Raw genomic sequence first — 13291 nt, 5'->3', positions numbered from 1 at the left:
ATTAACATCATTAAAATGTCCACACTACCCAAGACATCTACAGATTCAGTGCAATCCCTATTAAAATACCAACAGCATATTTCACAGATCTAGAATACTCCAAAAATTTTAATGGAACCAAAAAAGACCCTTAATAGCCACAGCAATCTTGAGAAAGAACAAAGTTGAAGGGATCACAATACCAGATATCAAGTTACACTACAAAGCCACTGATACTGGCACAAGACCAGGCATATAAATCAATGGAAAAGAACAGAGACCCCAGAAATTGACCCAAGCCATCATGCTCAATTAATGTTTGACAAAGGAGGCAAGAACATACAATGGAGTCAAGATAGTCTCTTCAATAAATGGGGTTGGAAAAACTGGACAGATACATGCCAAAGAAAGAAACTAGACCACCAACTTAACACCATACACAAGAATAAACTCAAAATGGATAAAAGACTTAAATGTACACTGTGAAACCATAGGCAGCAAAATCTCCGATATCTCTTGTAGCAATATGTTTACAGATACATCTCCTACGGCAATGGAAACTAAGGAGAAAATAAACAAATGGGACCACATCAAAATAAAAAGCTTCCGAACAACAAAACGAAAAGGGAGCCCGCTGTATGGGAGAACATATTTGACAATGATACATCTATAAAGGTTTAATATCCAAAATATATAAGGAACTCATACAACTTAACAAAAGGAAGACAAACAATCCGATTAAAAAATGGGCAGCCCTAGCTGGTTTGGCTCAGTGTATAGAGCATCAACCTGTGGACTGAAGGGTCCCAGGTTCGATTCTAGTCAAGGGCACATGCCTGGGCTGTGGGCTCGATCCCCAGTAGGGGGCATGCATCATCTCATCATTGATGTTTCTATATCTCTCTCCCTCTCCCTTCCTCTCTGAATTCAATAAATACATATATTTTTAAAAATGGGCAGAAGACCTAAATAGACACTTCTCCAAAGTGGACATATAGATGGCCAAGAGGCATATGGAAAAATGCTCAAAGTCACTGATCATCAGAGAGATGCAAATTAAAATGACAATGAGGTATCACCTCACACCAGTCAGAATGGCTACCATCAACAAATGACAAGTGCTGGCAAGGATGTGGAGAAAAGGGAACCCTAGTACACTGCTGGTGGGAATACAGAGTGGTGCAGCCATTATGGAAAACAGTATGGAGTTTTCTGAAAAAAAAAAAAAATCACTGCCATTTGACCCAGTGATCCCACTTCTAGCAATACATCCTAAGAAACCCAAAATACCAATCAGAAAGAATGTATGCACCTTTATGTTTCTAGTGATGGAATTTATAATAGCTAAGATCTGGAAATAGCCCAAGTGTCCATCAGCAGATGAGTGGATAAAAAAGCTGTGGTACATCTACACCATGGAATACTATGCAGCAGTTAAAAAAAAAAAAAGGATCTCTTACCCTTTGAGACAGTATGGAGGGACCGGAAAAGTATTATGCTAAGCAAAATAAGCCAGTCAGAGAAAGACAAGTATCACATGATCTCACTCATATGTGGCATCTAATGAACAAAATAAACTGAAGAACAAAATAGATCCAGAGACATAGAAGCAGAGAACAGACTGCGGGATCTCAGAGGGAAGGCAGTGGGTGGGAAGAGATCACCCAAAGAACCTGTATGCATATGGAACTTGTATGCACCACCCCATGGACAGACAATAGGGTGGTGAAGGCCTGGGGTGGGGGCAGGCTGGAAGGGGTCAATGGAGGAAAAAAGGGGACATATGTAATACTTTCAACAATAAAGATTTAATTTTTGAAAAATGAAATAGAATAGAAAGAGAACATCCACATTATGAAGCTAAGTATAGTTTACATAAAACTTTTTAAAATTATTTGTACGTGTAATTCTTGTCTCCATAAGAATTACTCAGGGCTCTTGATCACAATGCAGGTGGTCAGTGTGGCTCAGTTGGTTGAAGCATCTTCCCATACACCAAAAGGTCCCAGGTTCAATTCCTGGTCCAGGCACATACCCAGGTTGTGGATTCAATCCCAGGTTGTGAAGAGTGCAGGAGGCAACTACCTGATGTTTCTCTCTCTCTCCCCTTCCTCTCAAAAAGGAAAAAAAAAAAAAAATGCAGGTGCTTAGATTCCACACCCAAAATTTTGGAGAGGGGTTCAAGAATCTGGATTTTGAACAAGAATCTGGATTTTGAACAAGTACTAGTAGACTGTAGACTGTGCTTTCAGACACAATGGTATAGATGCCCTTGAGAAGTAAGTGGTCCCCAGCTAAGTGGCCACCTTAAGAAAGACCTGAGGTTTTCTTTCTGCCGGCACCACAGGAAATGTTTTACATACATTACCTCATTTAAATGTCACACTGGCCCAGCCAGTGTGGCTAAGTGTTGAGTGTCGACCCATGAACCAAGAGATCAGTGGTTTGATTCCCAGTCAGGGCACATGCCCAGGTTGAGGGCTCAATTCCCCAGTGGGGGGGTGTGCAGGCAGCAGCCAATCAATGTTTCTCTCATCAATTTTTCTATCTCTAACCCTCACCCTTGCTCTCTCTCTAAAATCAATAAAAAACATTAAAAAAATATGTCATACTATACAGGTTTCCTCATTAATGTGTTAAATAAAATAATTAATATCTGTTTACTTTATATCAGTGGGAGAGCCATAATTTCATCTTTTAAAAAATGATCCTTTAACAATTTAACAAGTTTCAGATACTTTGGGGTATTGTGGGGACCTCAAGAGGAGAGGAACTTGAGCAAATTTCTAAGTAGTTCAGGTAAAACCTACTGTGGAGAGAGCTTCCTGGGAATGGCTTCCATGCCTCAGGAGAGCAAATATCAGATTTTTAAAAATTCAATCTGAGGCTCCTTATGAAGATTTCCAGCAAAGCAAACTCAAGAAAGCCTATATGGTAAATTAACACACTTACTGCACCTATGCAAATAATCAAGGCAAAGCTAATGAGACCAGCCTTATTTCATTATCAAAAACATCTTTCATTGAGGTTATGAGACTGTAGGGAAAATTTGTTCTTCAATGGGAAACTATGCATTGTCTAGAACACACCCTTTCGGGTTATATAAATCTAGCCTTTCAGTACCTTTGAGCTATTTTTACAACTCTATACATTACAGAGAATAATGAGAACTAGGAACTGATAGTCTATAGACAATAAATCCCCTCTCTCCATGTAAATAAATATGGACATGTAAATGATTCTTCCGACTATGGAAGAAACCAGTTTTGCCTCCATCTGCACATTCATTTCAGTATTCCTGATCTGTAGTCTTCTAGAATCTTCCTTGGGTTCTCTTGCAAACTGGCTGTAAGATCTTACTGGTTCCTTGATTCATGAGTTGAGTAAAAGCTTTCACATGTGTTCATTTCATATCTGTATGAAATCATGAATTTTATTTCCTTTGTTTTGGTCTAAAGCTCTGCTTTTTAGATTGCCCTGGTCATTGGTCCTAACATCTTTGAGTTCCAGTCAGCAATTTAATAAATTACATCGGCTATACCAGTCTCTACTGCATGTAATAAAAGTGAGTATTATCATATAAAACTTTTATTTGTTATACATATGTATATTTATTTATCCTAGTAGACTCACATTTTTAAAAATATATTTTATTGATTTTTTACAGAGAGGAAGGGAGAGGGATAGAGAGTTAGAAACATCGATGAGAGAAAAACATCGATCAGCTGCCTTCTGCACACTCCCTACTAGGTATATGCCCGCAACCAAGGTACATGCCCTTGACTGGCATCGAACATGGGACCCTTGAGTCTGAAGGCCGATGCTCTATCCACTGAGCCAAACCGGTCAGGGCTGGATTCACATTATTTTTTAACTTTGGATGGTCATTGTTTTGAGGTAAATACTTGGGCCGTAATGATTATTTTGTAGTATTTAATTTTTACTCAATAAGGATTTCTTGAGTGTCTGGGATGTTTTTAAGTCAGGCAGATGTAAATGGAAAGTTCAAGAGCTTCACAATTTATGGTTGATCACTCTCTTATCCTCTCTCCCCTTCCCCCAAAACTGAGGTACAGAGCAATCTGAGGGCAGTATTCCGACTGCCAGCTTTGATAATGCTGTCCTGCTGGTGGTTACAAAGGGCTCAGTGTAAACCCAACACCGTGGAGACATCCCTGGGTCCAAGCCCTAATCAGTAAGATCTGGAAAGGCAGAGCCTGGCTCAGCAGTTGATGGTGGATCAACAGAATTACCTTCATACAAGAGAGCGACAACCACCATCCTCAGGTGCCAACACCCAGGTCCTTGGCGCTGGCTTGCTGGGTGGGAGACCTGGGGCAAATCCCACCAATTCTCAGCTGGTTTCACCTGTGAAACAGGAAAAGTGGCAGATGAGATATGTTATGTCAAATTCTTCTATAAACTGTAAATCACCGCACAAGAACAAGGAATTCTTTGTACAGGCCCCTGTAGGGGTCCTGAAGAGTAGAAAGGGAAGAGAGAAGTTCATGATGTTTGAAAAAGCTCCTGGATGAGCCCTGGCAAGGTAGCTCAGTTGGATAGAGCATCATCCTGATAGGCCAAGGTTTTGGGTTCGATCCCAGGTCAGGGCACATACTAGAATCAACCAGTGAATACATAGTGGGACAATGAATCGATGTTTCTCTCTCTTTCCTTTCCTCTCTCTAAAATCAATTGTGTTTTTTTTTAAATATATTTTATTGATTTTTTACAGAGAGGAAGGGAGAGAGATAGAGAGTTAGAAACATCGATCAGCTGCCTCCAGCACATCTCCTACTGGGGATGTGCCCGCAACCCAGGTACATGCCCTTGACCAGAATCGAACCTAGGACCTTTCAGTCCACAGGCCGACGCTCTATCCACTGAGCCAAACCGGTTTCGGCAAAATCAATTGTTTTAAAAAGCTCCTGGGTGATTCCAATTGCTGTCCTCCCACCTTCCGCTACTAATGAGCTACGTAGGTTACAGGTGCACGCTGGCTGGCCCAAGAACCCTCCTATGACTACATGCACCACTCTTGGTATACATAGGCGCTATACTTGGGAGAGCTGGAAGGTGGCAGTGATCAAGATTAAGAACTGTTGCTCTGACCGGTTTGGCTCAGTGGATAGAGCGTCGGCCTGCGGACTGAAGGGTCCCAGGTTCAATTCCAGTCAAGAGCATGTACCTTGGTTGTGGGCACATCCCCAGTAGGGGGTGTTCAGGAGGCAGCTGATGGATGTTTCTCTCTCATCAATGTTTCTAACTCTCTATCCCTCTCCCTTCCTCTCTGTAAAAAATCAATAAAAAATATTTTAAAAAAATACTAAAGGAAAAAATAGACTACTAATAAAAATAAAAAAAAGATTAAGAACTGCTATTCTAAGGCAGGGCTTCTCAAACTCAGCACCACTGGTATTTTGCACCAGATAATTCTTTGTGGTGGGAGCTCTCCTGTGCAATGAAGGATATTTAACAAGCATCCAGGCCTCTGCCTGCTAGATGCCAGGAGCATCTCCCAAGTCCCCACAACCAGCATTGTAAATGTCCCCTGGGAATCACTGCTCCAAAACAACTTAGAGCTGCCCTATAGAAAGAGAAATTACAGCCAACGGTACTCCCTACCCCCAACCCCCATCAGAATCGTAGCTAGTATTATTCCTCCCTTACCAGGCCCAACCTGTCCTCAAATCTCATTCTCTCTACACCGGAGCCTGCCACCTTCCATGCCTTCTCAGGACTTCTATCCCCACCACTGCCCTAATGGTCTTTCCCTCTAGCTCCTCCCGGTCCTTCCAATTCTCCCTACGCAATGCAGTGCTGACTGGTTAATCTTCCTAAATTTCAACTTTAATAATTTCTCTCTCCAGTAAAAATCATCTGTCTCTGTTACAAAAGCCCCACAATCTAAGCACCAACCTCACACACTATCTCTGCCCCCCATCTGACTAAGGGCTTTTGGAAGAGGAACAAGAGAAACCTGATTGAATCAAGCCAGAAAATTCAAATCAAGTCCTGGAAATGGTTTTGGCCTTGAGAACCAGAAATGTCAAAATAATAAGGTTTCACGTGATTCTCTAATTATTGGAGCTTAGCATCCTCCAAAGGCAAGGAGTAACGGAAGCGAAAGACCAATGGTGAGGGCAAGCATTTTGAACTATGGTCACACGGATTAGGTCCTGAAATCAATTTCATGGGTTAGCAATAGTTTTCTGGAATGGAAAGAACAGAACAGAATAGAATAGAACGGAATGGAATGTGCAGTTAGGGTAATATCTCCCTTTAAAGTAATCTTTCATTAATCTACATCTACAGGCACGGGGTCTGCATGTAAAATATATTTCTCGGTGTCAGTTGAAAAGAAGTTGAAAGCCACAGTGGACAATCGACATAACCAGACGTGGACGGAGGAATGCAACAACAGCAAAAGTGCAAGGTCACTCACTGGTACCTCCGGAGCCGCAGAGATGGGTGCCAGGATGGAGGCAGTGTGCGGTGGGGTGGACACCGCCGGGGGCGACGGGCAAATGTGGGGCTCTCTGCTTTGGGGTGTCAGGGCTCAGCCCCAGGGTGGGGTGTGTTGGGGGAGGTGGGACGAGGAGAAAAGAGGCGAATCCCGGGTGAAGGACAAGGAGGCGGCCTAGGCGCCGGTACCCAAAGCCTGGAGACCCCCCTCCTCCCAGCAGCAGCAACCCCTGGGACGGCCGGGAGAGGCGCGCCCGCGCCTGGGACCGGGGACCCTCCCGACCCGCTGGTACCCGTCCTCACCGGGCACCGGCCGGGTGGCGACGGCAGCAGGGCCCTCCTTCTCCGGGACCGAGCCGCGGCAGGTCCTCTGGCCTCGGCCGCTGCAGTCACGGCGTCCACCTTGCGGCCCAGGCCCCTCCGGCCAGCGCAACACGAGCTCCGGGTCCCCGCCCCCACATGCCCTCTCGGGGGCGAGCCCCGCGCCCGCGCGCCGTCCCGCGGGTGGTGGGGAGCGCGCGTCACCCCGTTGGGGGGTGGGGGGCCGGCCTCGGAGAACGCCTAGGCGAGCTCCCGGGGAGCCCGCGCAGCAGAGCCCATCGCACAAGAATTCCGCTTCTCCGGGTCTTCCGTGCGCTGCGCGGAGCTGGCAGCCCAACCAATCGGCGCGGGGGGCGGGGCCAGGGCTCGCGAAGGAGGCGGGGAAAGCCCGGGATTGGGTGGCGGCGCCGGGGCGGAGCCTCGGTAGGACTTGCGGCTCCGACTGCGGGTCGGGGGTCCTGAGCGGGCAGGTCTCAGACTAGAGCAGTGGTTTTCAACCTTCCTAATGCCGCGACCCTTCAATACAGTTCCTCATGTTGTGGTGACCCCCAACCACAAAATTATTTTCGTTGCTACTTCATAACTGTAATGTTGCTACTGTTATGAATCGTCATGTAAATATCTGATATGCAGGATGTATTTTCATTGTTACAAATTGAACATAATTCAAGCACAGTGACGAATCGCAAAAACAATATGTAATTATATGTGTGTTTTCCGATGGTCTTAGGCGACCCCTGTGAAAGGGTCGTTCGACCCCCAAAGGGGTCGCGACCCACCGGTTGAGAACCGCTGGACTAGAGGGTGCAGGGTTTCATTGGGAACCCCGCACCTCCCCCTGGACTTGACCTCGCGCTTACAAAGGGGGAGCAGAAGGAAGTTTCTTATGCTCCTCATTGAAACCTTCAAATGACCCTGCCCCAAACTGGGCCAATTTGAGATTCAAAATGAATAATAATAATAATAATAATAATAATGGATTATAACCTTGAATAAAGTAAGAATCTATGAGTCAGCACTGATGTAAACAAGTAAATGGGGGAGAAGGGAAGCTCTTTCTTATAGTAGGTAGCCAACTAAAATATATATTATAACCTTATTTTACATGTGATTGCCTACATGATTTATTTTCCCATTGGACATTTCGTTTCTAAACCTATTATAAATATTGCTGCTGTGGCTGGCATCATTCCTAACAGTCGGGGAATCTGGTGGAGAATACATGGGAATCCTTTGTACACTTCTTGACATTTTTCTATAGGTGTGGAATTAGGTCAAATAAAACGTCAGACAAACCGAACTATCCACCCCTTTGACATTCCGGGGAGGAAAGCGCCTATTCCGCTTGGTCCCTCTCTCGCCCATCGGTCCAGCCTTGGCCCTTTGGTCCCGACCTTGTCCGTCTGTCCAGCGGTCTCCCTTCGCACAGCCACTGGACACTTGTCATTCTCCGACCACCCTGTGCTGTGGGGACCGGGCGTGGGGAGCTGCGGGGCCCCGCACTGCTTTCCGGGACACCTGGCGAGTGGCCGCAGACTCCAAGCTCCTGCGTGTCGACCCAACGCGCCTCGCCTCCCCTCCCGCTCGGTGTCCCGGACCCTCGTTCACCGCAACCCTCCCCAGCCCCCTCTGCTCCCCCTCGCCCGCCAGGGCCCCCAGTCTGCTAGCAGCGCGTCCCCGGCCTCGGAGTTTGCAGAGTGAAGACGCTGCTTCTCTCTAGGAAATGCCACGCGCTTCAGACCCCCCTTTCCTCCGCCTCTCTACCGTCGCTGGAAGCGGCGGCTGGCAGCGCCCCCTGGCGGCAGGCAGGTGGAGGCCCAGAGCCCACGGGGCCCTCCAACCCGGGTCTCCTGCCGGCTCCTGTTTCCATGGTCTCCGCAACCTCCGCGAGCTCCAGGCGTCTCTTTCTCCCCCGTGCTCTCCCGCACCCTTTCCTGCCCGCGACACGTTCAGCCCTCTGCCTCCCGCCCGCACCGCCAGGTCTTCCTCTCACCCCTGTGCGCCGCCCGCCTCCGACCTCTGCCCGCCGCCTGTCCTCCGCGCCCCGCACCCCTCCACACCGCGCACCTCGCTCCCCGCACCCCTCCCCACCCCTCTGTTCTCCACACCCGGCACCTCGGAGACCAGTATCCACAAAGCTCCCCTCCTGGGAGACGTCGAGCTCCTGTTATGGGGGCGGGGCAGGAAGCAGTAGATACAAACACTGGGTTAATGGTCTGTCTTAGAGGTAGTACGTGCTTATTGAATGTAAACTGTAATTGAAAGATAAATTTTAAATTTTAAAAATTTTTAAAAATTGCTATGGGGAAATAAAACGGGGAGGAGGGGTGGCTGCAATGTGTGCTAGACTTTAGGTCGGAAAATGACAAGGAGTTAGGATTTCGCTCGCGTTCTCCCGGTATCTGGCCATCTGCCGGTCAATCGCCCACCCCCTCCCCCTGCCGAAGGCGCCTTAGAGCCGCTGCCCGCTCCTCAAGGTGCGGGTGTGCGTCTTGGGCGTCTTGGGTCCGTAGGGATAGACTGAGACTGCAGAACAGCGGTCCTCCCGACCCGGTATTGGGGAGGCGCCTGGATCTCCTCCCTCCCCCGTCTACCCCCCTCCCCCCTCCCCCCACTCCGGGCTGCCCTGCAAAGTCGCGGCGGATTGGGAACCTGGGGTCCCACGACAGCTCTGGAAAGCAACCAAGGGGAATACAACCCCAAGGAGAAAACAGGCTTAAGTTGTACACACAAGAGGAGGGTGCTATTATTTCCTTTTTTCTAATCCTCACCCGAGAAAAAGTGGATATATATGTCCAAAACAGCCCTAGCCGGTTTGCTCAGTGAGTAGAGCTTGGGCCTGCGGACCTAAGGGTCCCGGGTTCCATTCTGATTGGGGACGAAAGGGGCCATGTGCTAACCTGACTAGCTCAGGGAAGGCCTGCATGGCGGTTATGCAAACTCAAGACCTAAAATAACCACGAAGGATGGTCTGAAAATTAAATATTTAACTACAAGCAGGTTATGGTGTGTAGTCATGTCCTAGGCCAGTATTTTCCCTGACAAAGATCAACTCTGATCTTTACTGAGCCTTTTGTCTTTTTGCATCTAAAATAACATACCTATGAAATGTCTGAGTAACTTGTAACTTCCCTTTTTCCAGACCCTTCAGGGCACAACACATGGCATTCCCTCATTGTTATTATCGTGTTCATCGTCACCTGTTAACTATGTGAACTATCCTGCATCCATCTGTGTAAAAGAAGCACATGTCCATCATTTCACTTTTTATCCAATCCCAGAGGTCCCCCCCTCCTTTTGCTTTCTCCCACCTCCCTAATCTATCACCAATGAATTTCCTGTAACTCACGTATTTTCCTTTCCTAATTTATGAAAACAAGGAATGAACTCCCCATTCTCTGAAGCATAACCTAATCTGTTGAGAGTCTGCTTCCTGGCAATTGTCAACAGATTGGCTCAAATAAACTCACAAAATTCTTTACAGGTTTGAATGGTTTTTACGCTAACACAGTCAAAGGCGCATTGGGGCCAGTGCAGGAGGCAACCCATGGATGTGTTTCTCTCACACTGATGTTTCTCTCTGTCTTTTCCTCTCTTTTCACTCTCTCTAAAAGTCAATGGAAAAATATCCTTGGGTGAGGATTTGAAAAAAATAGATAGATAGATATAGACAGAGAGGAAGGGGAAATATCCCTGTAAGAAACATCCATGGGTTGCCTCCCATATGACCAGAATGGGTCACTTTCCCCTGACCCTTCTCCTGGATTACCCTCCTGGTAGGTGGCACTGTCATCCCTCGGCTGGGAAGGCTGGTACTCTCTTCCTCATGCCCTGCCCCCCAAGCAAGACAACCTATGAGGGCCTCCTCAGTGGCTCTCCAGCCCCCACTTTGGACCCTACCAGTCCATCCTCATGGCCCTGGGGGGAGTTTTGTGTTAAGATGCTGACCACGTCCCTCCTCTTCATGGATCCATTCCTGACCTCCCAACCTGTGATGAATCTGAAACCCTCACTGTGGCCTCCAGGCCCTGAGCCACCCACGTCTGCTCACCATTCCTGCCCGGCTCCATCCGGGCCCTGGGCTCAATCCTCTCACCCACTATCCTCACCCTTCAACTCCCTCTAGGGCAGCGGTTCTCAACCTGTGGGTCGCGACCCCTTTGGGGGTCGAAGGACCCTTTCACAGGGGTCGCCTAAGACCATCGGAAAACACATACATAATTACATATTGTTTTTGTGATTAATCACTATGCTTTAATTATGTTCAATTTGTAACAATGAAAATACATCCTGCATATCAGATATTTACATTACGATTCATCACAGTAGCAACATTACAGTTATGAAGTAGCCACGAAAATAGTTTTATGGTTGGGGGTCACCACTGTTAGGTCGGAGAGAGCCCAGGATCGGATACATGCAGACATGTGACGAGATAATGGACTCCCCCTGGCATTTCTAACAGATCAGCGTGCCAGACACAGATACAGGCTTCTCCCTGAATCCACAACGACCCCCACACAGATACTGACTCATTCCTGAATACCTGGCTGACCCCTGCAGCTGAAACTTCCTCAACTGAATACCTCAGCTCATGTCCCCGCCCCTCACCCAACCGCAGTATAAAAAAGCGCCCCCCTCCCTGTTGGCGTGAATCCACGTGCCCTGTCTTTGGGGGTACGTGGGTCTCCCGGGGACACAGAAATAAACCTTTTCCTTTCCTTTCTTTTCTGATTCACTGGACTCTCAATTTCTTGTGCCGCCTCCTGAGCCACCTAACCTAACAACCACAACATGAGGAACTGTATTGAAGGGTCGCAGCATTAGGAAGGTTGAGTGTAGAGGGCCGCCTGGGAGGCACCTAGGCATTTTCTTATAATTATTGTCAGCTGAACTCAGAGCATAGGCAGAGCCATGCCCCTGACATGCTTCCGCAATAAGGCTGGACATGTTAATCAGGCAGGGGCGGAACTAGATATGTAAATCTAGGTCTTTAAAATAAACCTGCTGTGTGGCTCAGCCCGCCTTTTGCCACCTCTCCATCAGAGAGGATGGCGCCCACCTGGCCCCAGCTTAAAATCTATTTCTGCGTCTTGGTCTTTCTTTAATTTCTTAATCCCCAGCTCCTCCACTCAGCAAATGGACTGTTTCCTTTTCCATGCGGGACATGGAAAAGAGAGAAACAGCCCCCCACAGTTGAGAACCACTGCTCTAGGGGCTTTCTCAGGCTGCCCTCCGTGAGCCAGGCCCCTGTCAGACACCGTGGGCAGCCCTTTGCCCCAGCTTTCATGGACTTACCAGTCAGGAAGTTCCGTGTTTCCTGTCTAGCCCTGGGAGGCCAGCGCTGTGACTTGTTTATCACTAGGTCCCAGGCACCCTGCTCTGGACAGACTTGAAGGTCTTCAAGAAGTGAAGGGGCCGGCAAGTGGCAGGAGAGAGAGGAGAAGGGGTAGAAATGGGGGCGAACCTAGGTGAGAATTATACCACACCGCTCCTTTAACTTTTATACGAACTTGAAATGTTTCAAAATAAAGAAAATCTTGGACACTGCTGGCCCTTGCGTGTGTTCCCGGCGTGGCTAGCAGGGACTTCCTGACCCGCGGTCCTGAACACCTTCCAGGCAGATGACGGCCACTCAGGAGGGAGATGGGCCTTTGCTGTGCCCTCAAGGAGCCTCCAGGGGCCACCAAGTCAGCCAGGCCCCTCACTGGGGACATGAGTGCCCACGCAGCCTGCAGCTTCCCTGGCAGCAGCAGGAGGGGTCAGTAATGCCACACTGAAGTTCGGGGAGTGGGCAGGCCCGTCATTCCTCTCTGACCCGCCCAGGCTGGGGCTGCCTGGACACCAGGCTGAGTGGGGTGAAGTCACGCCTGGCCGGCCCCCTCTCCTCTCCTCCCCTTCTTCACCCCTGCTTCCCGGGTGGCACTCCGCCATCACACGCTAGAGCCTGAGCAACTCCTCCTACGTTCTTACCATCAGACAAAACCTGCCCCGCTAAAGGATGACTCAGAACGGAGGAAAGCAGGAATTGGTGGGTAAGGGGAACCTATTTAAATCTGGAATTAAGACAAAAGAACATCTCAAATTATGGTTGCAGAATATAAACGTTACAGACAAAGATGCTGTAAAAATAAAATAGCGAAATGGAGAGCTGGCAAGGAAAACGTGCTGGGCAACTAGCTCTCCTGAGACGGTGTCAAGAGATACCTGGCCGGTGTAGCTAGCTCAGTGATTGAGCTCGACCTATGAAGCAGGAGGTCACAGTTGGATTCCTGGTCAGGACACATGCCCGGGTTGTGGGCTCAATCCCCAGTGTGGGGCATGCAGGAGGCAGCTGATCAATGACTCTCTCTCACCATTGATGTTTCTATCTTTCTCTCCCCTCTCCCTTCCTCTCTGAAATTGAAGCAGGGATTTGGGGGGAACATAGGCAGGCTTAGGGTTTTTTTAGAATTGGGGGTCCATGGAAAAGCTCGGGGCTGAAGACTGGGAGAAAGTACATTTCCATAACACCAGGAAGCCAGGT

At 48.2% G+C, this 13291-nt stretch overlaps 1 protein-coding gene across 2 annotated transcripts in view; it reads right to left on the bottom strand.

The window, feature by feature from the left end:
• Window positions 1-7086, bottom strand: part of FLYWCH1 (FLYWCH-type zinc finger 1) — a 31935-nt gene extending 24849 nt beyond the window's left edge. Inside the window, exons 1-2 of one of the 2 annotated variants that reach the window (XM_059692824.1) lie at window positions 6748-7086; window positions 4233-4347 (exon numbers count right to left, since the gene is read on the bottom strand). The gene's annotated coding sequence lies outside the window, so the exon portion shown is untranslated. The remainder of the gene's footprint in view (window positions 1-4232; window positions 4348-6747) is intronic. The other variant, XM_059692823.1, reaches the window with a different exon arrangement.
• Between the last annotated feature and the right edge of the window lie 6205 nt (window positions 7087-13291).

This window comes from Myotis daubentonii, chromosome 4 (assembly GCF_963259705.1).
Source record: "Myotis daubentonii chromosome 4, mMyoDau2.1, whole genome shotgun sequence".
Classification (NCBI taxonomy): Eukaryota; Metazoa; Chordata; class Mammalia; order Chiroptera; family Vespertilionidae; genus Myotis; species Myotis daubentonii.
Note: the sequence above shows the minus strand (reverse complement) of the source record. Positions and strands in the feature narration are given on the sequence as shown.